Here is a 27,113-nt window from a genome sequence, read left to right as displayed (position 1 = left end):
GCTAATAATGCTAATAATGCTAATAATGCATTGACGTTATAAATGTTCGAGAGCATAGCTTTTTTTAAACGTGGCATCCACATTAATAATGCCACATGAACCCTAACGACAATTATTCCGCACAAACAGCAAATGGTACTCTGGGCTCTGTCGCTTTTTTCTGAAACAACCGCAACAATTCTAACCTTCACGTTGTGGTATTTTCTTATTTTTCCAAGAATGATACAAGGAGCCAGGATGTTCAGAAGATCCAAAGTGACGGATGGGACTGGCGCTGGCCAAGGTAAGCAGAGTTGTTTTTCAGCAGCCACCAAAGGCTGTCAAAAAACAGACAAAGTAATCTGCTTTCCCTTATTAGTTTTTCATGGTGGTCTCTACAAAGTACCCACACATTGTTCATATAAAAAGAGACTCTCAAACACTGGAAGAAAATATTGTTAGAAAAAGGCAAAATATCAATGCAACCATCCTGACATGTTCTATATGTCTGTGCCTTATCAGCGCCCGCTGCAGAGAACGAAGGTAGGAACCTTCAGAGAACTCACCACCATTCATTGTTTACTTGTTCCCCTCACTCCCGCTCACAAAGGCATGAAGCAATGCTATGCTAGAAATCACAGAATACCGTTTATTTGTAGATATGTACCTGCCACGCCGCATTGGTGGCATGCAGGCAAGATAAATGTAGCGTGTGGTTTAAGGCCATACCCCAACCCAGACTGTATGTATTGAATTTAACTTGACATTCTAATATTTTGAATATTAGAATGTGTTACGGCATGCTTTAAAAAAGGGTGGGGAGTTGTTGGACGTAACAGTTCCCCGTACCATGTTTATCTGGAATTGACTGATATTTGATGCCACGTTGGTTTCTCAGTGGGCTTCAGGATAAAATCGCGGGTGCCTGGAGTGATGATCACACAGTTTGTAGAGACACTGCCCGAGGGGAAGAGCCACCCGGACTTTACCCGCAAGCCCATTGCTTTGACTATCCAGGAGGGTAAAAACATTACAAATGCTGCAATTCATCCAGCGTTTATCCGGTAAAATATGAATTGTCTTATTTGTTTTTCTACAGGAAAATTTGCCTTTTTCAAGGCCATTGTCACCGGCGACCCCAAGCCCACTGTGACCTGGAGCAGGAATAACGGCGATGTCTCTGATAGCTCAAAATATCAAAGCAAATATGACCCCAACTCCAATGAGCACACGTTTGAGGCTAGTGGAAACATTTTCTTAAGTGGTTGTCAACCTTTTTTCACCAAGTACCAACATAATGACGGACAGTCAAATCCAGTAGACCTAAGTATTCACCAAGTACCACCATCATGACCAACTTTAAAATACTAATTATTCATTAAAACAAGGCAGAGGTCTTATTTAACAGGTATATTTAATGTTTGGCCACTGTAACATTACACTCAATTTGAACAGTAACACTGTGTGTGAATATTTCATTACACACAATTTGAACAGTAACACTGCGTTTGAATACTTCATTAAGTGATTCTTTGGCGCACCCAGTGGTGTGCCGTCAGGGCCAGCAAGGCCTTCTCTGCTGGCCTAACATAACCAGAAATCATGATCATAACTAAATATAAAAGTAATTTTTAATTGACTTTCCCTAAATATCTAAAAGTATTCATATACTCTTCATGTCATATTATTAGAGTTTTTATCCAATCAGAATTCAGCTAGCGTATGTTGCCATGCTGTACCAAATCTGCCTTCAGAATCAACAATGTCTGTGCACTGTAAGTGAACGGGCACATACAGTTGATAGACAATTGCCATAGCCAATCAGATCACCAGTTGTTGTCAGTAAGGCCTTTCTAGATGGCCTCACCTTGAACGTGACATTTACGCGTCCTGTGATTGGATTCTTATCGGGACTGTTAGCGGATGAATTTGAGAACACATACAGTTGATAGATAATTGCCATAGCCAATCAGATCACCAGTTGTTGTCAGTATGGCTTTCTAGCTGGCCCTGACATTTATGCCTCCTGGGATTGGATAGTCACAAGTGAGTATCCAATCACAAGTTGCGTAAACAGGAAGTGGCACTGGAGCCATAGAAAGCCACAGAAAACTCACCGGTACTCACAAAGAAGGAGAGCAACACGTTGATTAGGTGGCAGATATATACTTGCCAGGCCATTTTCAAGAATCAGATTCAGAAATGCTTTATAAAATCCCCGAGGGGAAATTAACATTTTCAGCACAATCCCATTCAAGATCAGACACACATTACAGGGAGACAGAACAGGATCAAACATTACAGGGAGACAGAACAGGATCAAACATTACATGGAGACAGAACAGGATCGCTGACGGGTCTGCCAACTTCCGGCGCCCCTTACAAGAAAGGTGAGATACAGGTAAACAATAAATAAAATCGGTCTAAGCCTGGGCCCCTGGAGAGGGGGTCCAGACTGAGGCCAAGGGAAAAAAACAACTCGTAGCCATAACATCCCTCTTACATGAGGGTAAAAGGGAAACATCCAACATGAAAGAACACAAATGACATTAAAGACATTAAAAAAGAGCAGAGCTGATGCAACCAGCCACTACTACATACAGCTATGAATAAAAAGTAAAATAAACATATACACTGTGATGGTCTCTGCGGTGTTCCACGCCGTCGTCTGCTGGGGTGGAGGGAGCATGGCCAGAGACAGAAGCAGACACAACAAAGCAACCAAGAGAGCCTACTCCATTCTCGGCCGCCCACTAACTCAGCCAGTGTCCAGTCTGCATGGATGAGCGAGGATACGTCTAAGGAGACTAAGGTGTCCGATACCTGCTCATTCAGCCAAGACACTGTGAAGCTTCTCCGTCCCGACGCTCAGCGCTAGCTCCGCAGTCCTGTCTCTTCATCTCCATCTCCTCCAGTCTCTCCAAACTCTGCAGTCCTGTCTCTAAATCCACATCTCCTCCAGTCTCTCCAAACTCTGCAGCCCTGTCTCTTCATCCACATCTCCTCCAGTCTCTCCAAACTCTGCAGCCCTGTCTCTTCATCCACATCTCCTCCAGTCTCTCCGAACTCTGCATCCCTGTCTCTTCATCTCCATCTCCTCCAGTCTCTCCAAACTCTGCAGTCCTGTCTCTTCATCCACATCTCCTCCAGTCTCTCCAAACTCTGCAGCCCTGTCTATTCATCCACATCTCCTCCAGTCTCTCCAAACTCTGCAGCCCTGTCTCTTCATCCACATCTCCTCCAGTCTCTCCAAACTCTGCAGTCCTGTCTCTTCATCTCCATCTCCTCCAGTCTCTCCAAACTCTGCAGTCCTGTCTCTTCATCCACATCTCCTCCAGTCTCTCCGAACTCTGCAGCCCTGTCTCTTCATCTCCGTCTCCTCCAGTCTCTCCAAACTCTGCAGTCCTGTCTCTTCATCCACATCTCCTCCAGTCTCTCCAAACTCTGCAGCCCTGTCTCTTCATCCACATCTCCTCCAGTCTCTCCAAACTCTGCAGCCCTGTCTCTTCATCCACATCTCCTCCAGTCTCTCCAAACTCTGCAGTCCTGTCTCTTCATCTCCATCTCCTCCAGTCTCTCCAAACTCTGCAGTCCTGTCTCTTCATCCACATCTCCTCCAGTCTCTCCAAACTCTGCAGTCCTGTCTCTTCATCTCCATCTCCTCCAGTCTCTCCAAACTCTGCAGTCCTGTCTCTTCATCCACATCTCCTCCAGTCTCTCCGAACTCTGCAGCCCTGTCTCTTCATCTCCATCTCCTCCAGTCTCTTCATCCACATCTCCTCCAGTCTCTCCAAACTCTGCAGCCCTGTCTCTTCATCCACATCTCCTCCAGTCTCTCCAAACTCTGCAGCCCTGTCTCTTCATCCACATCTCCTCCAGTCTCTCCAAACTCTGCAGCCCTGTCTCTTCATCTCCATCTCCTCCAGTCTCTCCAAATTCTGCAGCCCTGTCTCTTCATCTCCATCTCCTCCAGTCTCTCCAAACTCTGCAGCCCTGTCTCTTCATCTCCATCTCCTCCAGTCTCTCCAAACTCTGCAGCCCTGTCTCTTCATCTCCATCTCCTCCAGTCTCTCCAAACAGACTATGGTGTGGCAGAGACCCTGCAGCTGGTCTCCATGGCCAAAAGGCTCCCGGGAGGCAGATCCAGAGTCCACAAAAAAGCCCCGCAGAAGTCAGGAAAGTGCCACCCCTTGTCACACAGTCCCAAAGAATGATGCTTAAGAGAAACTACATCTTATGAGACGAGGTCGGCCGACACCGGAAGCTATCCCGGCGGTGAAAAGATTTGCCCGCCACTTTCACACGAATCAAGCGGCTACGACCAACTACCAGGGACGGCGTGGCGCAGTGGGAGAGTGGCCGTGCGCGACCCGAGGGTCCCTGGTTCAATCCCCACCTAGTACCAACCTCGTCATGTCCGTTGTGTCCTGAGCAAGACACTTCACCCTTGCTCCTGATGGCTGCTGGTTAGCGCCTTGCATGGCAGCTCCCTCCATCAGTGTGTGAATGTGTGTGTGAATGGGTAAAATGTGGAAGTAGTGTCAAAGCGCTTTGAGTACCTGGAAGGTAGAAAAGCGCTATACAAGTACAACCCATTTATCATTTATCATTTACCGACTACGAGCGGTACCACTGGCTTATACGGCGTTGAATGGGTGCTACAAATTGTCAGTTCAAATATTTGATTTCTTAATTTTTCATGTTTCATTTGTTTTATACAATTATTTTAAAGTTGACAGTAGTACATCAAATCAAATCAAATCAACTTTATTTATAGAGCACATTTAAAATTTACCACAGGGGTAGCCAAAGTGCTGTACAATGAACAGGTTAAAAGATAAAACGAGTACCGAGCAAACACAACACAATACAAACAGAACACGATAAAAAATAAATAATTAAAATAGAATTAATAAAAACATAAAAACATAAAAACAGGATCACAGCAGGTGTATTATGGGGCGCCATTGCAGGATGGATATCACTCAGTGTTAAAAGCCATGGAATAAAAGTATGTTTTTAAGAGAGATTTAAAAACAGGAAGAGAGGAGGCTTGTCTAACACTCAGGGGTAGGTCGTTCCAGAGCTTGGGAGCAGCAACGGCAAAAGCTCTGTCACCTCTAAGCTTCAGCCTTGTGTCAGGGACCGTCAACAGCAGCTGATCGGCTGATCTTAAGGATCGGGTGGGGCAGTAAGGCTGAAGGAGGTCGGAGAGATAGGTTGGCGCGAGGTTGTTTAGACATTTAAATATATAAAACATAAGATATGTTTTAATTGCTGAAGCGGGTTTATTGAATGTTAAATGCGCCGAGAAATAGATCCTTTTGTACACTGTTGTGGGGATTCAATACAAGGAGTGTGCAAGTGGGTTTCTGTATACAAACCCCGTTTCCATATGAGTTGGGAAATTGTGTTAGATGTAAATATAAACGGAATACAATGATTTGCAAATGCGGTTGAATGCACTACAAAGACAACATATTTGATGTTCAAACTCATAAACTTTTTTTTTTTTTTTTTGCAAATAATAATTAACTTAGAATTTCATGGCTGCAACATGTGACAAAGTAGTCAAGAAAGGGCATGTTCACCACTGTGTTACATGGTCTTTCCTTTTAACAACACTCAGTAAAGGTTTGGGAACTGAGGAGACACATTTTTGAAGCTTCTCAGGTGGAATTCTTTCCCATTCTTGCTTGATGTACAGCTTAAGTTGTTCAACAGTCCGGGGGTCTCCGTTGTGCTATTTTAGGCTTCATAATGCGCCACACATTTTCAATGGGAGACAGGTCTGGACTACAGGCAGGCCAGTCTAGTACCCGCACTCTTTTACTATGAAGCCACGTTGATGTAACACGTGGCTTAACATTGTCTTGCTGAAATAAGCAGGGGCGTCCATGGTACCGTTGCTTGGATGGCAACATATGTTGCTCCAAAACCGGTATGTACCTTTCAGCATTAATGGCGCCTTCACAGATGTTTTAGTTACCCATGTCTTGGGCACTAATACACCCCCATACCATCACACATGCTGCCTTTTCAGCTTTGCGCCTATAACAATCCAGATGGTTCTTTTCCTCTTTGGTCCGGAGGACACGACGTCCACAGTTTCCAAAAACAATTTGAAATGTGGACTCGTCAGACCACAGAACACTTTTCCACTTTGTATCAGTCCATCTTAGATGAGCTCAGGCCCAGCGAAGCCGACGGCGTTTCTGGGTGTTGTTGATAAACGGTTTTCGCCTTGCATAGGAGAGTTTTAACTTGCACTTACAGATGTAGCGACCAACTGTAGTTACTGACAGTGGGTTTCTGAAGTGTTCCTGAGCCCATGTGGTGATATCCTTTACACATTGATGTCGCTTGTTGATGCAGTACAGCCTGAGGGATCGAAGGTCACAGGCTTAGCTGCTTACGTGCAGTGATTTCTCCAGATTCTCTGAACCCTTTGATGATATTATGGACCGTAGATGTTGAAATCCCTAAATTCCTTGCAATAGCTGGTTGAGAAATGTTGTTCTTAAATTGTTCAACAAATTGCTCACGCATTTGTTGACAAAGTGGTGACCCTCGCCCCATCCTTGTTTGTGAATGACTGAGCATTTCATGGAATCTACTTTTATACCCAATCATGGCACCCACCTGTTCCCAATTAGCCTGCACACCTGTGGGATGTTCCAAATAAGTGTTTGATGAGCATTCCTCAACTTTATCAGTATTTATTGCCACCTTTCCCAACTTCTTTGTCACGTGTTGCTGGCATCAAATTCTAAAGTTAATGATTATTTGCACAAAAAAAAATGTTTATCAGTTTGATCATCAAATATGTTGTCTTTGTAGCATATTTAATTGAATATGGGTTGAAAATGATTTGCAAATCATTGTATTCCGTTTATATTTACATCTAACACAATTTCCCAACTCATACGGAAATAGGGTTTGTAGTATCTCCAGCCGTGTCCATGAAGTGACATCAATGTTGGTATTTTGAGAGGTGAAGTCAGACTAAGTAAGACATCACTGAAGGCCTAGGTGAGCAACGCACGGCCCACCACAGTTTGAGAACCTGTTTCAAATGTGTTTCCATGTGGAACTAGAGACCATACCACGCTGCGTGACTTATTGAATGTTCTGACTCTTCCAGATGCCCAATGTCAAAGCAGACCAAGCCGATACATACAAGTGTTTTGCCAAGAACGAGTTTGGACAAGCTTTTGTGACGGTTGTTCTGAATGTTATCGAAGGTAAAGACAACACTACCAAAGTTTACTCTTTACTTGATTGTCTTTATTGAAAAACTGCACATTTTATTCTTGGAGCCAGTTGCTAACTCTCCAGTCGTTCAAATTTCAAAAGTATTGTATATCAAGTGTTGCTGCTTTCGGGGAATAATCTTCAAACCATCACAGGGCGAAACAAATGATTGTGTTGTTCTGCACTGAATGTGTTAGCTTTAAATGTTTTTATATTCAACTCTCTGTGTAGTGTCTTCAAATGGCCTACCATAAGAGTTATGTTTAATGTTTTATAATACTGAGGGTCTCATTTTAATTACCAGTAATTTGTTTAGTTGAGTCTTTATTTGAAGGGACAATGCACAGAGACATTAAGCTCAAAGACAGATATGTTCTGCACCAGATTATAGCTACATAGCTCATTTCCATCTGCAGTCCCTGGTTACCTAAATTAAAGATAGACAAAAACATGCAATATGATTATACTATAGCATGTAATGAAATTAAGAAAAGTCCTTAAATGCCTTTTCATTGACACATACTTATACATTACAACCACCCTTCCTTTACATCATAACTAGACAATACATGCTCTTGTTCACATCTGTCATCATTTCTAAAAACAACCAGGATTTGAACATATACACCTCATTGCTTACAACAATATGTTCTCATGCATAAATATAATACACATAAGTTGACATGACAAACATAGTGCCCACCTTAGTGACCGTGTGAGCAGCTTTGACTGCTCCAAAGCCACTTTTTAACTTTAATTGTGAATGAAGAGTAATCTGTTAGACTTCTCAAGTTCGTTGAGAGGTTGTTCCATTCCTTTAGTGTTTTATATGAAAAGGCTGATTGTGCAAGAGAGGTTTTACATCTGGGTACGCTACACTGCCTGGTGGAGGCTTGTGTGTCACTAGTTGTCACAGCAACTGGACAAAGTGCTTAAGTGGAGCGGGTGCAGTGTTATTGTCTTAAATGACAAACGACGGACTGAATGACGGAAGAAAAAGTAGTTCCCCCCAATCATTTAGACAAGATCTCAATGATTTAGTTACTTGACACTTTGTTCTTGTTAATGATATGTATGATCCCAAATAAGTCAAGTACTAAAAGCATCGATATTTTGATTTGAGAATCGATATTAGAGCATAAAGATCTGTTATCGGTGGTATCGATATTTAATTATCCGGCTGCGCCTCACTAGTGGAAAGTTAACAGTCCTTGAAAACTGTAGTTATGCCTGAAGCCCACCACATGGGCCTGAAGACCGGACGATGACTCACAGCTGGGGTGTAGTTTTCTGGGTTGCCATACCATGTAGATTGATGTTGAAAATCCCTGTTCTTATATTATTATGACTGGCGCCTCCATCTCTCTCCAGTTGGCTTCAAAAAGAAGAAAGCTGCGCAGCAAACTGCGCCAGAGACCATTAATGGGGATTTTAAGACAGTCCTAAGAAAAAGGTCGGTAATTCGTTGCTAGTATTTTTTGTCTTTCCAAGCGAACCCAACGAATCAGTGCCTCTGCTCCTTTCTAGTAAAGTGCGTCCCAAAGCAGCGCAAGCAGAGAAAAAGGATGGCGACATAAATCCAAAGTTTTGGGAGCTCCTCCTGAGCGCTGACAAAAAAGACTATGAGAGAATATGTGCAGAGTACGGAGTGACGGACTTTCGCTGGATGCTGAAGAAACTCAATGAAATGAAGAAGGAACGGGAAGAAGAACAAGCTGAGGTTCAGTTCAAGTTTCATGTTGTTTTTCACGACTATTTTAAGAGTGGATCAATGCAGATATTTAGGCTTGATTACTTGTCATGGTGTATTCTCTTGTTGACGCAGTTTGTCAAGAGCATATCGAACCTGCGGCCGATCCAGGTCAACGCAGATGGTACCGCATCCTTTGAGATTGACATGGACCTCATTGAACAGAGCAGGTCCATATACTTGTATAAGGTCAGTGCGAAAAGAAGGGCTTCTTCTTATGTACAACTCTATGAACGTCATGAAGCAACCCAGATGAATACATCTAGTTGAATTGTAATCACTCACCCAGTTTGTTATGGTATAAGCCGGGGGTCGGCAACCTTTACCAGTCAAAGAGCCATTTTGACCAGTTTCACAAATTAAAGAAAACAATGGGAGCCACAAAAATCTTTTGAAATTTAAAATGAATTAACACTGCATACAAAGTTTTTTTTTTGCTTTGTGCTATGTATAAACTATGGGTCTCAGACACTCGGCCCACACCTTATTATGAAAAACCTTATTATGAAAATTGAATATTAGTGCGGCCGCGGGTTTAATATGAATGGCACTTGTCAACCCTCGAGATTTTTCCGGCAGACTACTATTTTCAAGGCAATTGTCCCCTCGAACGTGCCGTGATGGTGCAGCATTTAGCGCCCACTACAAACAGCGTACCGGCCCTGCCACACGTTGTATGGGACTTCTGCTTTCTCACGTAAGTGACAGCAAGACATATTTGGTCAACAACCACATAGGTTACACTGACGTTGGCGGTATAAAAAAAAAAAAAACTTTAACACTCTTACTAATAATGCGCCAAACAAGAATGACAAACACATTTCGGGAGAACATCTGCACCGTAACACAACATAAACACAACAGAACAAATACCCAGAATCCCATAACCTGTGTGGCTGTTGAGCAAGTATGCCTTGCTGTCACTTACATGTGCAAGGCAAAAGATGCATATACCAAGAGGCTGGGCTGGCACGCAGTTAATACAGATCGTAGAGGGAGCTAAATACTGTACCATTATGGCACACCCTTATTATTATTCTAAGGGTGAAAATCGGAGAAAATTAATCCCGGGAGTTTCCTGCATGAGGCACTGAAATCCGGAAGTCTCCCAAGAATATTGGGGGGGGGGGGGGGATCGGCTGTATAGTATGCAGCTGAGCCGCATCAGAGTGATCAAAGAGCCGCATGCGGCTCCGGAGTCGCGGGTTGCCGACCCCTGGTGTAAGCCAACCCAAAATGTTGAAAGAGCCATATTGGACCACAAATACAAAACAGTAATCGGTCTGGAGCCGCAAATAATTAAAAGACTTAGAAAAGTGTTATAATGATGGCAACACATGATGTCAGTGGGTAATTAGCTATATTAGCCTACTATCAAAATGACTATGTGTCGCAGGCTGACGCAAATCTTTGTTGACAGAAATGTTGAAATGTAATATTTATTCTACACATTTTTACAACATTGGATAACACTAGTAAAACTTCTTAGAAGTTGAATATAACTCCTGGAAATGACTGTCTTAGAGTGGCCAAAGGTATCGATGTGTGTGTCCAAGTTAAAGGAAATCTAATGGATTTATTACAATCTTTGCAACTGGGTAATGTTTGCTGTGGTCTGGAACAACATGGCACACAAACAACTATCAGAAATGCAGCCAATATTACATACAGATAATGTGTCATGAGACTTGGAAAAATCAACTAAATACACAGAGGACACAAGTAAAGGAAATTAAATTAGCTCAAATATAGCTACAAACAATGCATAATGATGCAATATGTACATACAGCGAGCCTAAATAGCATGTTAGCATGGATTAGCTTGCAGTCATGCAGTGACCAGACATGCCTGATTAGCACTGCACACAAGTCAGTGACATCAACAAAGATCCCCTTTGTGCATTCACGCACAGTATAAAATGTTTGGTGGACAAAATGACACAAAGCAGGATTGGCATAAAACGCGTCTTTCGGTGGCAGCGTCGGAGAAAGTTGTAGATTTAAACAAACTGTGGAGTCACAGTCCACGCAACGGTGAGTTCATGCGCCGCTGAAATTAGTAGGACAAATTGGCGCTCGCCAAATACTGTCATCAGTGAAGCATAAACACTAACATATTAAACAGTGGGCGTTCTACAATTAGGAAGGTTTGTGTTGTGTTTGTCTTCCTACACAAACCAAATGACAACAAAAAACATATTTTCCCCATTTCCATACATTTTTTAAAAAGCTCCATGGAGCCACCAGGGCGGCGCTAAACAGCCGCACGTGGCCCTAGAGCCGCGGGTTGCTGACCCCCCGGTACAAGCAATGTGACATTTTGTTGTATCATTTCTTCCCAGGATGGTGAGATGATTCCATACACCAAGGAACTGGGAGACACGATGAAGCACAGCCTCAGGAAAGTAGGGAGAAAGTATATTTTCAGTATAAGGGATCTCAGCCCGGAAGACGGTGGATTCTACCAGTTGGATGTGGAAAATGTGAATATGTTTTCCACCGATTTTAAAAGTAGGTCAACAGGGCACATATCTAGTCGTAATTATTAACCCTTGTGTGGTGTTCGGGTCTGTGGGACCCGTTGTCATTTTTTATTAAAAGAAAAATGATACAATTAATTAATTTTTCAAACTGAGACTCACTGACTTTGGCTCATTTTCTGTGCAGAACATATATCAGAATAGATAGATAGATCGGTCTTTATTGTTATTGCACAAGTACAATGAAACTTTGTTTTCGGCACACACTGATGGGTCGCCACAAGTCATATTTAATGACCACACACCCCTACACATTTCTATTACATATACGATGTCCGGGTCCACTGGACCCAGGGCTAATAGAAGTGTGGAAATTGATGTTCTGTGTACCACACACAACCAACCAACCACCCACCAACACACACAGCAGGCCTAGACAGGAGGAGGACAGAGTGTAGGTACACAGAACATCAGAGGGTCAAATGTGCGACAAAATGAGAGCAGACAGTGTTGACAAACAATGTTGCAACCTTGTGTGGGAACCGCAGGTGCAGAAACACAAAAGAAGAATCCCTGTGGGATGCAGAAACTGGCAGGGAAATTTTCCGTAAAATATTGAACAGATGTTTATTGGGATAAGGTAAACATCTGTTCAGTATTTGAACATAAAAGTGTTTGATTGTGAGGCATTAAAAGCCACAAAATGCGACGGGTCCATCAGACCCACAAACGCTGGCTGAGTAACAACAATATGAACATTACACAAGGGTTAAAAAAGACACATTTTATGAGACTACGCAACAGTTTTTGTCTTGACACTTTCTCTTGTATTTTATTCTGTTTTAGTTCCCATGGTGGATTTCCTAGTGAAAATTCAGGAAGTGAAGGCACTGGAGAGAGAGGACGCCGTTTTTGAGTGTGTCCTGTCTAAACCTCTTGCCAAGATTTCATGGCTTGGCAAGAATCTGCCCTTGGAGCAAGGAGATAAGTATGATATCGAGGTTTCTGAAGACAAGCTTATCCACAGGCTGGTGGTCAAAGACTGCATGGTGGTGGACAAAGGAATTTATTCCGCATGTGCCGGAATAAAATCCTGCAATGCCTGGCTCGTTGTTGAAGGTAAGGGAATTTTGACTCAACAGGTGCTCTAATTCTTCCACCAACCTCCGGCAAAAAAAAATCCAAACTAAAGAACATGTTCTCGCTCTGTAGCTGATAAAGGTGCAGATCAGGGCAAGAAGTCTGTGAGGAAAACAACAAAGGCCGGAGGGTCTGGCATGGACCTCCAGAAGGTAGCCCAAGAGCAAAATGCAAAGTTGGAGAAACAGAAAGAGGAAGTGAAAGCTGCAAAAGAAGCGACACCACCACCTGATCCCCCCAAAGTTGTGGCACCAGAACCAGGTACGCAAAAGTTACATTTTAAAACTCTATATTGACAAAAACAAGGCTGCATTTCCAGGAAGTCAGTATATTTCCAAGAACATCTGACACTAAAACAAGTCGCTGCACCATTTTTAACCATTTTTTAAGAGTACTGTATTTTTCGGACTATAAGGCACACTTAAAATCCTTTATTTTCTCAAAACTCGACAGTGCGCCTTATAACTCGGTGCACCTAATGTACGGAAAAATTCTGGTTTTGCTTACCGACCTTGAAGCTATTTTATTTGGTACATGGTGTAATGATAAGTGTGACCAGTAGATGGCAGTCACACATAAGAGATATGTGTAGACTGCAATATGACTCAAGTAAACAACACCAACATTTTATATGTCCCATTGAAAATATAGAACATTACACACGACGCTCAAAAATCTATCAAAATGTTTTTAGTAGGACTTTGGTAAGCTATGAAGCCACACCGCTTGATGGATTGTACTGTGCTTCAACATAGGAGTATTATTATGGTATGTGTATAAGGTAAGACACAATATTATGCAAAAGTAACTTTTCTTACCTTCTGGTACCTGCTGATCTGTATTTGGGATCTGCATAAATCCTGAAAATGTGCGCACATCTGCCTTTGTAGTCCGTGACGACACCGTAGTCGGTAAATTTCTTCTTTTTTCTCTATCTTCTTGTTATGTGACATTCATCCTCCGCTGTTGCCATTTCTAATATAAAGTAGTGTAAAGTTCTTACTTATATCTGTCAGTAAACTCACCATGAAAGCACTAAAACATACCGGTGTAGTGACTTTACATTATTCACCCAAGGAACTTTACTTATTAGAGAGTTCCGGTCGGACGGTTTTTCACGGGACACATTTCGGGCGTTGTTGTTGCACTAGTGAGCCACGGATGTTGCTCATTGTTGATTGAAGTCAAGTCTGAATGTCATTAAAACAGTTAGCGCCATCTTTTGACACTTCTTCCACTCCCATCCTTGCACGCTACACCGCTACAACAAAGATGACGGGGAGAAGACGCTGTCCAAGTGTGGGCACGTAAATAAGACTGGCCACAAAACGGCGCATCCTGAAGAGACTGTCAGAAAGTGACTTGAAGATGATGTGTAAAACATCTTCTATGCAACATTTTGACCAAAGAACCACCATCACATGTTATGTAGATCAGTGTTTTTCAACATTTTTGGGGGCCAAGGAATATTTTTTGCGTTGAAAAAATCCGGAGGCACACCACCAGCAGAAATCATTAAAAAAATAAACTCAGTTGACAGTAAAAAGTCGTTGTCGCAATTGTTGGATATGACTTTAAAGCATAACCAAGCATGCATCACTATAGCTGTTGTCTCAAAATAGGTGTACTGTCACCACCTGTCACATCACACCCTGACTTATGTGGACTTGTTTGCTGTTTTCCTGTGTGTAGTGTTTTACTTCTTGTCTTGTGCTCTTATTTTGGTGGCTTTTTCTCTTTTTTGGGTATTTTCCTGTAGCAGTTTCATGTCTTCCTTTGAGCGATATTTCCCGCATCTACTTTGTTTTAGCAATCAAGAACATTTCAGTTGTTTTTATCCTTCTTTGTGGGGACATTGTTGATTGTCATGTCATGTTCGGATGTACATTGCATGTACACGTCTTTGCTCCACAGTAAGTCTTTGCTGTCGTCCAGCATTCTGTTTTTGTTGACATTGCAGCCAGTTCAGTTTTAGTTTTGTTCTGCATAGCCTTCCCTAAGCTTCAATGCCTTTTCTTAGGGGCACTCACCTGTTGTTTATTTTTGATTTAAGCATTAGACACCTTTTTACCTGCACACCGCCTCCCGCTGTTTCCGACATCTACAAAGCAATTAGCTAGCGGTTGCCGCCTACTGATATGGAAGAGTATTACACGGTTACTCTGCCGAGCTCGAGACAGCACCGACACTCCTTTAATGCGCCTTATAATCGATATGAAATATATATCATGTATGAAACAAGATTGAAAATAGAACATTCATTGGCTGTGCACCCTATAGTCCGGAAAATACGGTATATATCACTCTGTAGGTGTGGTTTTTAAGGTATGCATCAAGGTCAAAGCTCTTCTACGGTGTAGTTGTGAAGAAGTTGATCAACCCAGTGGTGTTATGAAGACACAAATCACGCTGTTCATCAGCTTGCATTATGCCTGCAATGTGAAGTTGTTGACACAGCAGCTACTAACACTGGCGTTAAACAGGAAGTGATTAACCGGCAGACGTGGCCCCAGCTAGACCAGTTGCGAAGGCGCTAGGCGGCGGTAAGAAACACTAATTGGCTGTGGCGACGTCTACATATGGTTTTATCAAGAATCTTTTTTTAACGCTGTTCATCAAGTTGTGTTGTGTCTGCAGTGATAAGTTGTTACTAACAATGATGTTTAACAGGAAGTGATAAACCGTCAGATGTGGTCCCAGCTAGACCAGTTGTGAAGGTGGAAAGCAATGGTAAGAAAAGCTTGTGGTGACGTCTACACGGTTTTATCTAGTTTATGAGTGATAGATTGTAGTCATTAATACCTTTTAGGGTTGTCCCAATTCCAATATTTTAGTATTGGTACCAAAATGTATTTAGCTACTTTTCTAAATAAAGGCGACCGAAAAATGTCATTATTGTCTTTATTGTAACAACAAATCTGTCACATGGAGGTCGCAGCTTGCTGCGGGGTTGTTCTTCCAACGCAAGAACGGCTCCGGACGACAGCGTAAAGGTAGGAAGTGATTTATTTCTTAACAAAAAACAGAAAACAAGCAAAAGAAAAGCGTGCCGAAACGCACGGGAAGCTAAGGCTAAACTTAGCACAGGCAAAAGACAGGGAACTCATAAACTTACGTGACAATTTGCATGGAGCAAACACAACGAAGGCAGAATGAGTGACGAACAAAGGTAGGCTTAAATAGAGTCTCTGATGAGCAACAGGTGCGAGTGCAAGGCAGGTGAAAATCAAGTAACCATGGTGACGAAACAAACTCACAGGTGCACGAGTAACAACAAAAGGAGTCCAAAACTAACCAAACACAACTAAACAAAACATGATCCGGACCACGGATCATGACAAAATGTTAGTGTACATGAAACATATGTTTATTATTGTCATTTAGTCCTTAAATAAAATGTTGAACATACTAGACAACTTGTCTTTTAGTAGTAAGTAAACAAACAAAGACTCCTAATTAGTCTGCTGACGTATGCAGTAACATATTGTGTCATTTATATACCTATTATTTTGTACACATTATGAGGGACAAACTGTAAAAATTTATTATTAATCTACTTGTTCATTTACTGTTAATATCTGCTTATTTTCTCTTTCAACATGTTCTATCTACACTTCTGTTAAAATATAATAATCACTTATTCTTCTCTTCTTTGATACTTGGCATTAGTTTTGGATGATACCACACATTTATGTATGGATGTGATACCAAGTAGTTACAGGATCATACATTGGTCATATTCAAAGTCCTCATGTGTCCAGGGACGTATTTACTGACTTCATAAACACAATATAAATTTACAAAAAGGAAAAAAATATTTTGTGATGCTAAAACATATCGATGTAATCATAGTAGTATCGACTAGATGCGCTCTTGTACTTGGTATCATTACAGTGGCTAGCTAGCCATGTCTTAAAGCAGCTCTTCCTGAGGGTGTTTCAGTGTTATAACTTCACCTTTATCTTTACTTTTTACACCAAAATGTGTCCATTCTCCCTTTTCGGTCTGCTTGTAAGTACTCTGTGTGTGTGCGCTGCCGAACATGCTCCTCTGCTTGTAAAACCAGCAATGTCATGATGTGACGACGCGCCGTCATGCCTGTAAAAAAAAGAAAAAGAAAATGAGGAACCGGTACTTTTCAAACAGAGAATAGTAAAGTTTTTGATTCATTAGTACCAGTATACTATATTAGTACCAGTATACTGTACAACCCTACTACCTTTTATGCTTTTCATCAATTTTCAGTGTGCCCGCATTGATAAATTGTTGACACTGCAGCTACTAACATAAATGTTTAACAGGACTTGATCAACCAGCGGACAATATCTATGAATACTTTTAAAAACTACTTTTTACTTATAGTACAAAGTAAGCATAATACTTCTGTCATCAGCTTAGTCATGTGGCAAGCGTCCACTTTAGACATCGTTTGGGGAATTTTCAATGACTGCATTAAAGAAAAAGAAAGTGAAGACCAAAACAAACAAACAGTACTCTGGCATAAATATTGAAGGATGAATTTCATTATTTCTTCCTGTTTTCCTCTTCAGTTCAAGAGACACAACCTGAACCACCAGCTGCAGCTCCAGTTAGTGGTAAGATACACAAGTATTATTATAGTTCAACAAAACATGGCTGAAAGCATCTTTTTATTTCATGTTCCCAGAGCCTGTGATCATGTCTGGACTTGCTAATATGTTATGTCTGCGTGGGAAAGCGGCGGAGTTAAAAGTCACCATGAACATGGACTGCGAAGGCACCTGGTTTAAAGATAAAGAGCCGGTAACAAGCTCACTGATGATACATGTCTCCATTTGTCATTGCAGCTGAAAATTAAACTGTTTTTTAGGGGTTTTCAAAGGCAGGCCAGAAGGAGGCGTAGCAACTTGAGGAAAATAAAAAAAATATCTATTTAAAATAGCATTAATCTTTAATTCCTACAGAGGGCAAGTAAACAGAGTCTGAGGGGTGCAGAAACTCCACAAAATATGTTCTAGAATATACAAAAGCCTAAAGCAGTGAAGTTGTCACGTTGTGTAAATGGTAAATAAAAAGAGAATACAACAAATCCTTTTCAACTTATATTCAATTGAATAGACTGCAAAGACAAGATATTTCATGTTCACACTGAGAAACTTTGTTGTTTTTTGCAAATAATCATGAACTTAGAATTTAATGGCAGCAACACATTGCAAAAATGGCATTTTTACCAGTGTGTTACATGACCTTTCCTTTTAACAACACTCAGTAAAGGTTTGGGAACTGAGGAGACACATTTTTGAAGCGGAATTCTTTCCCATTCTAGCTTGATGTACAGCTTAAGTTGTTCAACAGTCTCCCTTCTCATATTTTAGCCTTCACACATTTTCAATGTCTGGACTACAGGCAGGCCAGTCTAGTACCCGCACTCTTTTACTATGAAGCCACGCTGTTGTAACACCTGGCTTGGCATTGTCTTGCTGAAATAAGCAGGAGCGTCCATGATAACGTTGCTTGGATGGCAACATATGTTGCTCCAAAAGCTGTATGCACCTTTCAGCATTAATGGTGCCTTCACAGATGTGTAAGTTACCCATGTCTTGGCCACTAATACACCCCCATACCATCACACATGCTGCCTTTTACACTTTCACCCTCGAACAGTCCCCATGGTTCTTTTGCTCTTTGGTCCACAGTTTCCAAAAACAATTAGAAATGTGGACTTGTCAGACCACAGAACACTTTTCCACTTTGCATCAGTCAATCTTAGATGAGCTCGGGCCCAGCGAAGCGTTTCTGGGTGTTGTTGATAAATAGCTTTGGCAGGTCTGGATTACAGGCAGGCCAGTAGGCTAGTGTCTAGTGTCTATGTTCGCGTAGCTAGTGGTGCGATTAGCCTGTCGTACGTGTTTACTAGGCCTGTTGCGAGTTAGCTCCCTAAGATTAGCTTCAATGTCAGGTGTTCTGGCCCCGGGAATACACTTAATTGTGGCTGGTTTGCTAAGCTTTATGTTTCGGGTGATGGAGTCCCTTATTACTAAAGTGTGGTGCCCAGTAGACTGGGGTGTAGGACTAGCTAAAGGGCTAAATCTATTATGCGTCTCAACCGGTTCACCGTTGCTTATAGGCCGCTTAGGGCTGCTATAAGCTGGGCTAGTTAGCGCGCTACAGCTAACACTAGCAGATGTGTCTGCAACGTCTAAAGTTAGGAGATTACTCTGCTCTAACTGGCGGACACGGCCGTTTAGCAGAGCGAACCTATCCATGAGAATGGTGGACAAAGAGCAAGGAGCCATACTCACGGTATTTCTGTCACCGACTCAAGTTCTCGCTGTCTTCAGGGAAGTGGTCGCGACGTGTGGGGAGCAGATTCCTTCAGACCAACGCCGCCTTTCTCCGCGCTAGCTTCGTTAGCTTAGCAGCTAGCTGGCTGAGAGAGGGGTGGTGAGACAGACATCGGGTGATTTGCAAGTTAAATAAGACTACTAAGTATGTTTGGGAAGTAGTAAAGAAAGCTGTAAAACAATTAGAAGCACACAGAGAGAAAACAACCAGCGAGCAGTCACTCACGGCAAACCGGAACTGGAAGTGAATACCATCACACATGCTGGCTTTTCCACTTTGCGCCTATAGCAGTACGGATGGTTCTTTTCCTCTTTGTTCCGGAAGACACGACGTCCACAGTTCCCAAAAACAATTTGAAATGTGGACTCGTCAGACCACAGAACACGTTTCCAATTTGCATCAGTCCATCTTAGATGATCTCGGGCCCAGCGAAGCCGGCGGCGTTTCTGGGTGTTGTTGATAAATGGCTTTCGCTTTGAACAGTAGAGTTTTAACTTGCACTCACAGATGTAGCGACCAACTGTAGTTACTGACAGTGGTTTTCTGAAATGTTCCTGAGCCCATGTGGTGATATCCTTTACACACTGATGTCGCTTTTTGATGCAGTACCGCCTGATGGATCGAAGGTCACAGGCATTCAATGTTACGTGCAGTGATTTCACCAGATTCTCTGAACATTTCGATGATATTACGGAGCGTAGATGGTGAAATCCCTAAATTCCTTGCAATAGCTGCTTGAGAAATGTTGTTCTTAAACAATTTGCTCAGGCATTTGTTGACAAAGTGGTGACCCTCGCCCCGTCCTTGTTTGTGAATGACTGAAGCTCACAGTGCCACACTTTGATGCATCAATACGCTTTATGTTTGGTTGTTTTCATACCCTTTATATTTTATTAATGCTTTTCCTTGTATCTATGATATTCCAGGTGAATGCAGGCGCTGGGATCAGCATAAGCAAAAAATCCACCTTTCACACGCTGACTTTTCAAAACTGCAGAGATGATGACTCTGGTGTTTATGGCTTTGTGTGCGGAGACCAGAGTACCCAGGGAAAGGTCACAGTCGGAGGTACTCTATAACCTAAGCTGGTCCATTCTGGTGCATTATGTTTAATTACACCTTGTGTTTTGTAGATGTACCTGAATTAGACCCCGACGACATTTACAAGTTCTCCAAGCCCTTAACAGTAAGGGTGGGCCAGAACGCCACCTTCAAGATGCCCTTTGCGGCCCAGGAGTCTCTGATTGTTAACTGGTGTAAGAATGGCACTGAGGTCAAAGACGGAGGAGGAGTCAAGATAGTGAGGGAGCCCAATCACAGCCGACTGCTTCTCAAAGACTGCCTTCAGACAGACGCTGGGACTATTAAAATCCAGCTCAAAAATGCGTTTGGAGCCGCGGAGGCCACATCTCAGCTTCTTGTGCTCGGTAGTAAACACACAAGTAATCCAATGAGAAATGTCACTACAAACCACTATGTTTGTCCACACAGATCGTCCAGGTCCACCAGAGGGTCCCGTTGAGATTCTAGAAACGACCTCGTCTCTGATTGAGATCAAATGGAACCCTCCCAAAGACGACGGTGGTTCGGCTGTCACCGGCTACACCGTGGAGCGGCAGCCGGAAGGCCACAGTCTGTGGACGAAGATTGGGGATGTCTCTGGTGACAAGACCTCACTCAGAGATAGGAATGTGACTCACGGGAAGAAGTACAGCTACCGCATCTACGCAGAGAACACTGAGGGCCTGAGTGACTCGCTGCAGACCACTGACAGCATCATGGCTGGCATAATGAGTGAGCAGAACTCAAAGACCTTTCAAACATTGTGTTCTGGTTGCCAACATTGTTACTTGATTCCACAGTACTTTCCGGGCCACCTGGTGCTCCCAAAGTGGTTAGTACCTCAAAGACCTGTATTACGTTGATGTGGACCCCTCCTGAGGATGACAGAGGGGTGCCCATCATTGGTTACCAACTGGAGAAACGCAAAAAAGACACAAATCTGTGGATTCCTCTCAATGCAGTCAATGAACCCATTGAAGGTTTGTCACAAACACACCAACATATCCTGCGGTTACCACTAAAGATTCACGATTCATCGTGTTCTTTTCCTACAGATGTGAACTACGCCGTTAAAGATGTCACTGAGGGATCAGAATATGAGTTCAGAGTTCTGGCAATTAATGAGTCAGGAGCTGGGGAGCCGAGCCCTCCCTCTGCAATGGTGTGTGCAAAGAATCCTAACAGTAAGTGCCTACTCTAAATATCTAAGATTCCACTCTACAGTTCAGAGGATGCATCTAAAATGTATGTGGTTTCGGTTCAGCGAGGCCTCATTTCAAAAACCCAGAGGACTTCATTGTCGTCAGAGCAGGCAATTCTGCACGTGTGAGAATTTGCTATGAGGTATGACTTTACAAGCTGAACTATTTGATTCCTCAAAAGTTAGTCTTTAGTTAGCACTTTGCTGCAGTTTGACATGTATTTAAATGTCTCCAGGCTGAACCTCCACCTGAGATCACATGGCTCAAGGATGATGAACCATTACCCCCATGGATTCAGATCATCCACACCGAGGGAATGTCCCAGCTTGTTATTCCCTCATCCAAACGCTCAGACTCTGCCATCTACACCATTGTCGCCAAAAACTCTGTCGGGCAGGCCTGCTTTGACGTTGAGGTTAGAGTTACAGGTGAGAAGGATGGCGCCAACTGCTAAAGTCTCAAGTGTGAAATGCAGAAATGGTACCACACCATTCAGAAACAAACACCAGTTACAGTCTTGATCTGAAGTCCAAGCTCATTGGTCTGAAATGAAAGAGTAGTAACTTCACAGAAGATATGCGTACCATATTGAGGGACATATTTGTTTTTGACGCATTCTTCTGCTAATAAAATATGAGACAATTTAGTTAGTATTTCCAAGGGATGGTTGGCAAACCTGCATGTTGCACTTTCCTACACTCCGTCCCGGCCCATCACCAAACTTCTTACATAACAAAATAGATTTTTCAAGATTGAGTTTAAGGCTCCCACTGCATTTTCACAATTAAACAGGTGGTTACTAACAACATTCTGTATTACCTTCTAGAAATGTATGAAATCCCAGGGCATCATAAAGGTTTAAGAACCATCTGACCATTTTTTATTGCTTTTCCATTTCTATCGCCAAGTTTGCAGTTGCTGACCACTGATTAAAATATATATATATTAAATATGGACAGTACAGAGTAGTGTACCAACTCGATACCAACATTTTGTTATCAAAATACCAAAATGTCTTTCGATACTTTTGTAAATAAAGGCACCACAAAAAATTGCATTATTGGCTTTATTTTAACCAAAAATGTGACGGTACATGAAACATATGTTTATTATTGCAAGTTTGTCCTTAAATAAAATAGTGAACATACTAGACAACTTGTCTTTTAGAAGTAAGTAAACAAACAAAGACTCCTAATTAGTCTGCAGTAACATATTGTGTCATTTATACACCTATTATTTTGTCAACATTATGAGGGACAAACTGTAAAAATTGATTATTAATCTACTTGTTCATTTACTGTTAGTATCTGCTTATTTTCTGTTTTAACATGTTCTATCTACACTTCTGTTAAAATGTAATAATCACTTATTCTTCTCTTCTTTGATACTTGACATTAGTTTTGGATGATACCACAAATGTTGGTCATATGGATGGTCATATTCAAAGTCCTCATGTGTCCAGGGACATATTTCCTGAAAAACGAAAGAAGATGTTGTGATGCCAAAAAATATCGACGTAATCATAGTAGTATCGACTAGATACGCTCCTGTACTTGGTATCATTACAGTGGATGTCAGGTGTAGATCCACCCATGGTGTTTGTTTACATTGTGACGCCGGTGAGCTATTGTATCCTCCTACGGTGTGTAGTGAAGCATGTTTAGCTATTCCTCCTCCTCCAGTGATAATGCTACGTGTAAGAAACTTACTTTATTTGTCACCATGGAGGCCAGGATTAGTGAATCAGAAGTAGCTAAAACACGGCAGACTGCAGATGGATGTTAGCTGCTAGCTAAATCATTCTGTTATTTAGACTATATAATCTTTGAACTGTATCGTAACTCATCAATGTATGGAGATGTGTAACAACATGTCTTCACAGAGATGTACAACCCGAAAAACCAGCGAGGCCAAACATCAATTTGTGAGGTGTTTACATTATTAAAAGTTAAATCATCAGTTAACCTCCTTGTCAAGACTGGGACTATGGTGTGGTTTGTTCTCCCGTGGTGCAAATGAACATTTGGACAAGACATGGCGTGAAGGTGAAGACAAAGGAACAAAAAGCGCACTCAAGGCGGAAGTACAAACTTGACTAACAAAACAAAAAGACTTGCACGTGGGCAAAAAACTATGGACATGAACAAAAGTCGCTAACTGTGGCATGAATAGAAAAAACTTACTTGACATGGCATGAAGTGCGCAGAGGTAAACAGAGTGAGAAGCAGAAAGTCAGGGGTATGATGTCGCCAGGGAGACTTCCTGGCAACAATGGGTTTAAATAATAGTGACATGATTAAAGACAGGTGCGTGAGTCGTGAGGGCAGGTGAAAACTAATGGGTTGCTATGGTGACAAACAAGAGTGCACAATGAGTCCAAACGTGGAACAGGTGAAACTAATGGGTAATCATGGAAACAAGACAAGGGAGTGAAAAGCCAGAAACTAAAGAGTCCAATAACTAAACAAAACATGACTTAAAACAAAACATGATTACACAGACATGACACTCCTGATACAAAATTGTCCATTACAGAGGACGATGCTTCTTATGAAGTTAAAAAACACTAAACATGAACATTATTGTTTTACACTTACTAAACCGGATGTCAGTTTAAAGACACTCAACTATAAGTGCTGGAAGCATTTTATGTTCCTGCACTGTTTTTGTGCCTAAAATACACGTTTGTAGTGATCGATATTTGAGGATTTAAAGTTCAATTACAGTAAGTGTGTTTAGCCATTATTTTATATACTGTAGCGTTTTTAATGTACTACCCTATTATCTTGACAATATTGTACTGTGAGGTGTTGCTGTCTTTACATCTCCAGTACGTCACATCAGTTTTCCGTCTATAGTCGTAAATCCGTCTTTTTTATCTCTGTAAAAATGTAAACAATATTTTCAGTTATGTGTTAAAATCTTGATTCGTCTCTTTGCCATACCTGCCAACAACTACTGTTTTCCTGTAATGGAGTACTGTTTTTGATCATCCGGTGGTAAAAACTACGGTTTTCTATTAAAAATGATGAACCTAAAAATGGAAGCTATATAGCGAAGCAACTCCACGGGCAAGGGACAAACTATACATCAATGATGATTGGTTGGTTTACGTTTAGGAACATCCATGATTGGTTGGTTGTTTACTATGATGAGTCACGATTGGTTAATATTGGGGCAAAACTTTACAAACAGGCCAATCAGAGGCAAGATAGGGCGGGTCATGGAACCAGGAAGTGAAATCACAACAGACAACCCAAATGAAGAGGAGAGAGTCGGAATATTCAGGATTTGTATATTAAAAAAACTAATAGAAGATCCAGGAAACCCACAATGCGTCCACTTGGCCCCATCCAGGGCACCGCCCTGGACCTGGCTGGGGACCTGCAGCCCCCAGATCCCCGGCTTATTTTCAGTCTTTTTCATTAAAGGGGAACATCATCACAATTTCAGAATGGTTAAAACCATTAAAAATCAGTTCCCAGTGGCTTATTATATTTTTCGAAGTTTTTTTCAAAATTTTACCCATCACGCAATATCCCTAAAAAAAGCTTCAAAGTGCCTGATTTTAACCACCCGTCCATTTTCCTGTGACGTCACATAGTGATGCCAACACAAACAAACATGGCGGAAAGAACAGCAAGCTATAGCGACATTAGCTCGGATTCAGACTCGGATTTCAGCGGCTTAAGCAATTCAACAGATTACGTATGTATTGAAACGGATGGTTGTAGTGTGGAGGCAGGTAGCGAAAACGAAATTGAAGAAGAAACTGAAGCTATTGAGCCATATCGGTTTGAACCGTATGCAAGCGAAACCGACGAAAACGACACGACAGCCAGCGACACGGGAGAAAGCGAGGACGAATTCGGCGATCGCCTTCTAACCAACGATTGGTATGTGTTTGTTTGGCATTAAAGGAAACTAACAACTATGAACTAGGTTTACAGCATATGAAATACATTTGGCAACAACATGCACTTTGAGAGTGCAGACAGCCCCATTTTCATCAATTAATATATTCTGTAGACATACCCTCATCCGCTATCTTTACCTGAAAGCTGATCTGTCCAGTTTTGGAGTTGATGTCAGCAGGCCAGGGAAGCTAGGGTCGATAGGGGGTTTAGCTCGCTCGTCTGCGGGAACAAACTGCCGCCATTGCTTGCAGTGCTACCGAGTTCCTTTGTCCCTGAATTGCTCACACACTCCGGCAGATTCAATGGGGGTCTGGCGGCAGATTTCTTTGACTTTATCGTTGGAAATGCATCTGCTTTGAGTGTCGCAGGATATCCACACATTCTTGCCATCTCTGTCGTAGCATAGCTTTTGTCGGTAAAGTGTGCGGAACAAACGTCCAATTTCTTGCCACTTTGGCATCTTTGGGCCACTGGTGCAACTTGAATCCGTCCCTGTTCGTGTTGTAACACCCTCCGACAACACACCGACGAGGCATGATGTCTCCAAGGTACGGAAAACAGTCGAAAAAACGGAAAATAACAGAGCTGATTTGACTCGGTGTTTGAGAAAATGGCGGATTGCTTCCCAATGTGACGCCACGTTGTGACGTCATCGCTCCGAGAGCGAATATTAGAAAGGCGTTTAATTCGCCAAAATTCACCCATTTAGAGTTCGGAAATCGGTTAAAAAAATATATGGTCTTTTTTCTGCAACATCAAGGTATATATTGACGCTTACATAGGTCTGGTGATAATGTTCCCCTTTAAGTTCAACTCAAATGCTTGGTACATGTTTAGTTCTAACTGTAGATCTAGTCCAAATTACAATCATATTTATCGTTTTGTGTGGTCACAAATGTAATTACCTCTGAACCAGTCTTTGAAACGGCATATAAATGTTTCAAAGCTCGGTAATTCTCCTTCTCTGGGTCGTAAACCTTTCCACGGTAAACATCCATTGTAAGACAAAACATTTTGACTAGAGGAGGAATTAAAACAAGAAGCTGAGAGAGTCAATATGTTTCTTCCTCACAACCAGATGAACCCAAAAGCCCAGGGCCAGTAGAGCTGGAGCAGACCGTCCAGGGCAAAGTGGTGATATCGTGGGCTCCCTCTCCAGACCAGGAACTGGATGACAGAATTTACTACGTGGTAGCTCAACGCGACTCCAACACCAGGATATGGAAGACTGTGTCGGACCGCCTCTTCACTAACACTTACACTGCCAACAACATTCTTCCTGGGATCGAATACCATTTCAGGGTCTACGCCAAGAACGACATGGGCCTCTCAGATCCATCTCAGTCACCGACGTGGGGAGCCAATAGTAACAGAGGTATGCAACTATTTCCCGCTGAACACAACACTCCACATTTGACAGAATCCTAAATGTCAACACATTCTCATCTCTTTTTTTCCGGCGTCATCATCTTTTAGTCCCGTTTTTCGCAAACGCAATCAACTCATCGCATGTTAGCTTCGAGAGGCCCCCGTCCATCTTGGTGCCCCTGAAGGTCCATGCGCCGCCAAGAGGCTACCAGGTCTACATGACGTGCGCCGTGCGAGGATTCCCGACTCCCACCGTGTCCTGGTTCCTCAACGAGCAGTGCATCAACTCGGACAGCAACTACTACATCACCAACTCCTTTGGCGTCTGCTCCATGTATATTCTCAGAGTGCGGCCCAAGGACAGCGGAGAGTACAAAGTCATGGCAGTCAACTCCTTTGGCAAGGCCGAGTGTTCCACCAAACTCATTGTCCGAGGTAAGACCCATCCTCAGGATTTGATGAGAACTCTGATGTTCATTTCACTTGTTTCTCCACAGAATGAAAGAGCCCAGGCCTCGTCCGACCGCACTTTTAGATCTGCAAGGTATCAAATATGAACGTATTTATTTCAATTTCTGCAAATGGATTTCAGAACTATAGGATCCAGCACCCCCCGCCACCCTGGACAGGACACGCG

General features: G+C 42.3%; 1 pseudogene; it reads left to right on the top strand.

Moving 5' to 3' along the window:
* The first annotated feature begins 237 nt into the window (after nucleotides 1-237).
* Nucleotides 238-27,113, top strand: LOC133575940 (immunoglobulin-like and fibronectin type III domain-containing protein 1; annotated as a pseudogene).

Source organism: Nerophis lumbriciformis, linkage group LG03 (genome assembly GCF_033978685.3).
Source record: "Nerophis lumbriciformis linkage group LG03, RoL_Nlum_v2.1, whole genome shotgun sequence".
Classification (NCBI taxonomy): domain Eukaryota; kingdom Metazoa; phylum Chordata; class Actinopteri; order Syngnathiformes; family Syngnathidae; genus Nerophis; species Nerophis lumbriciformis.
The sequence above is the reverse complement of the archived record's forward strand: the minus strand, read 5'-3'. Positions and strand labels throughout refer to the sequence as shown.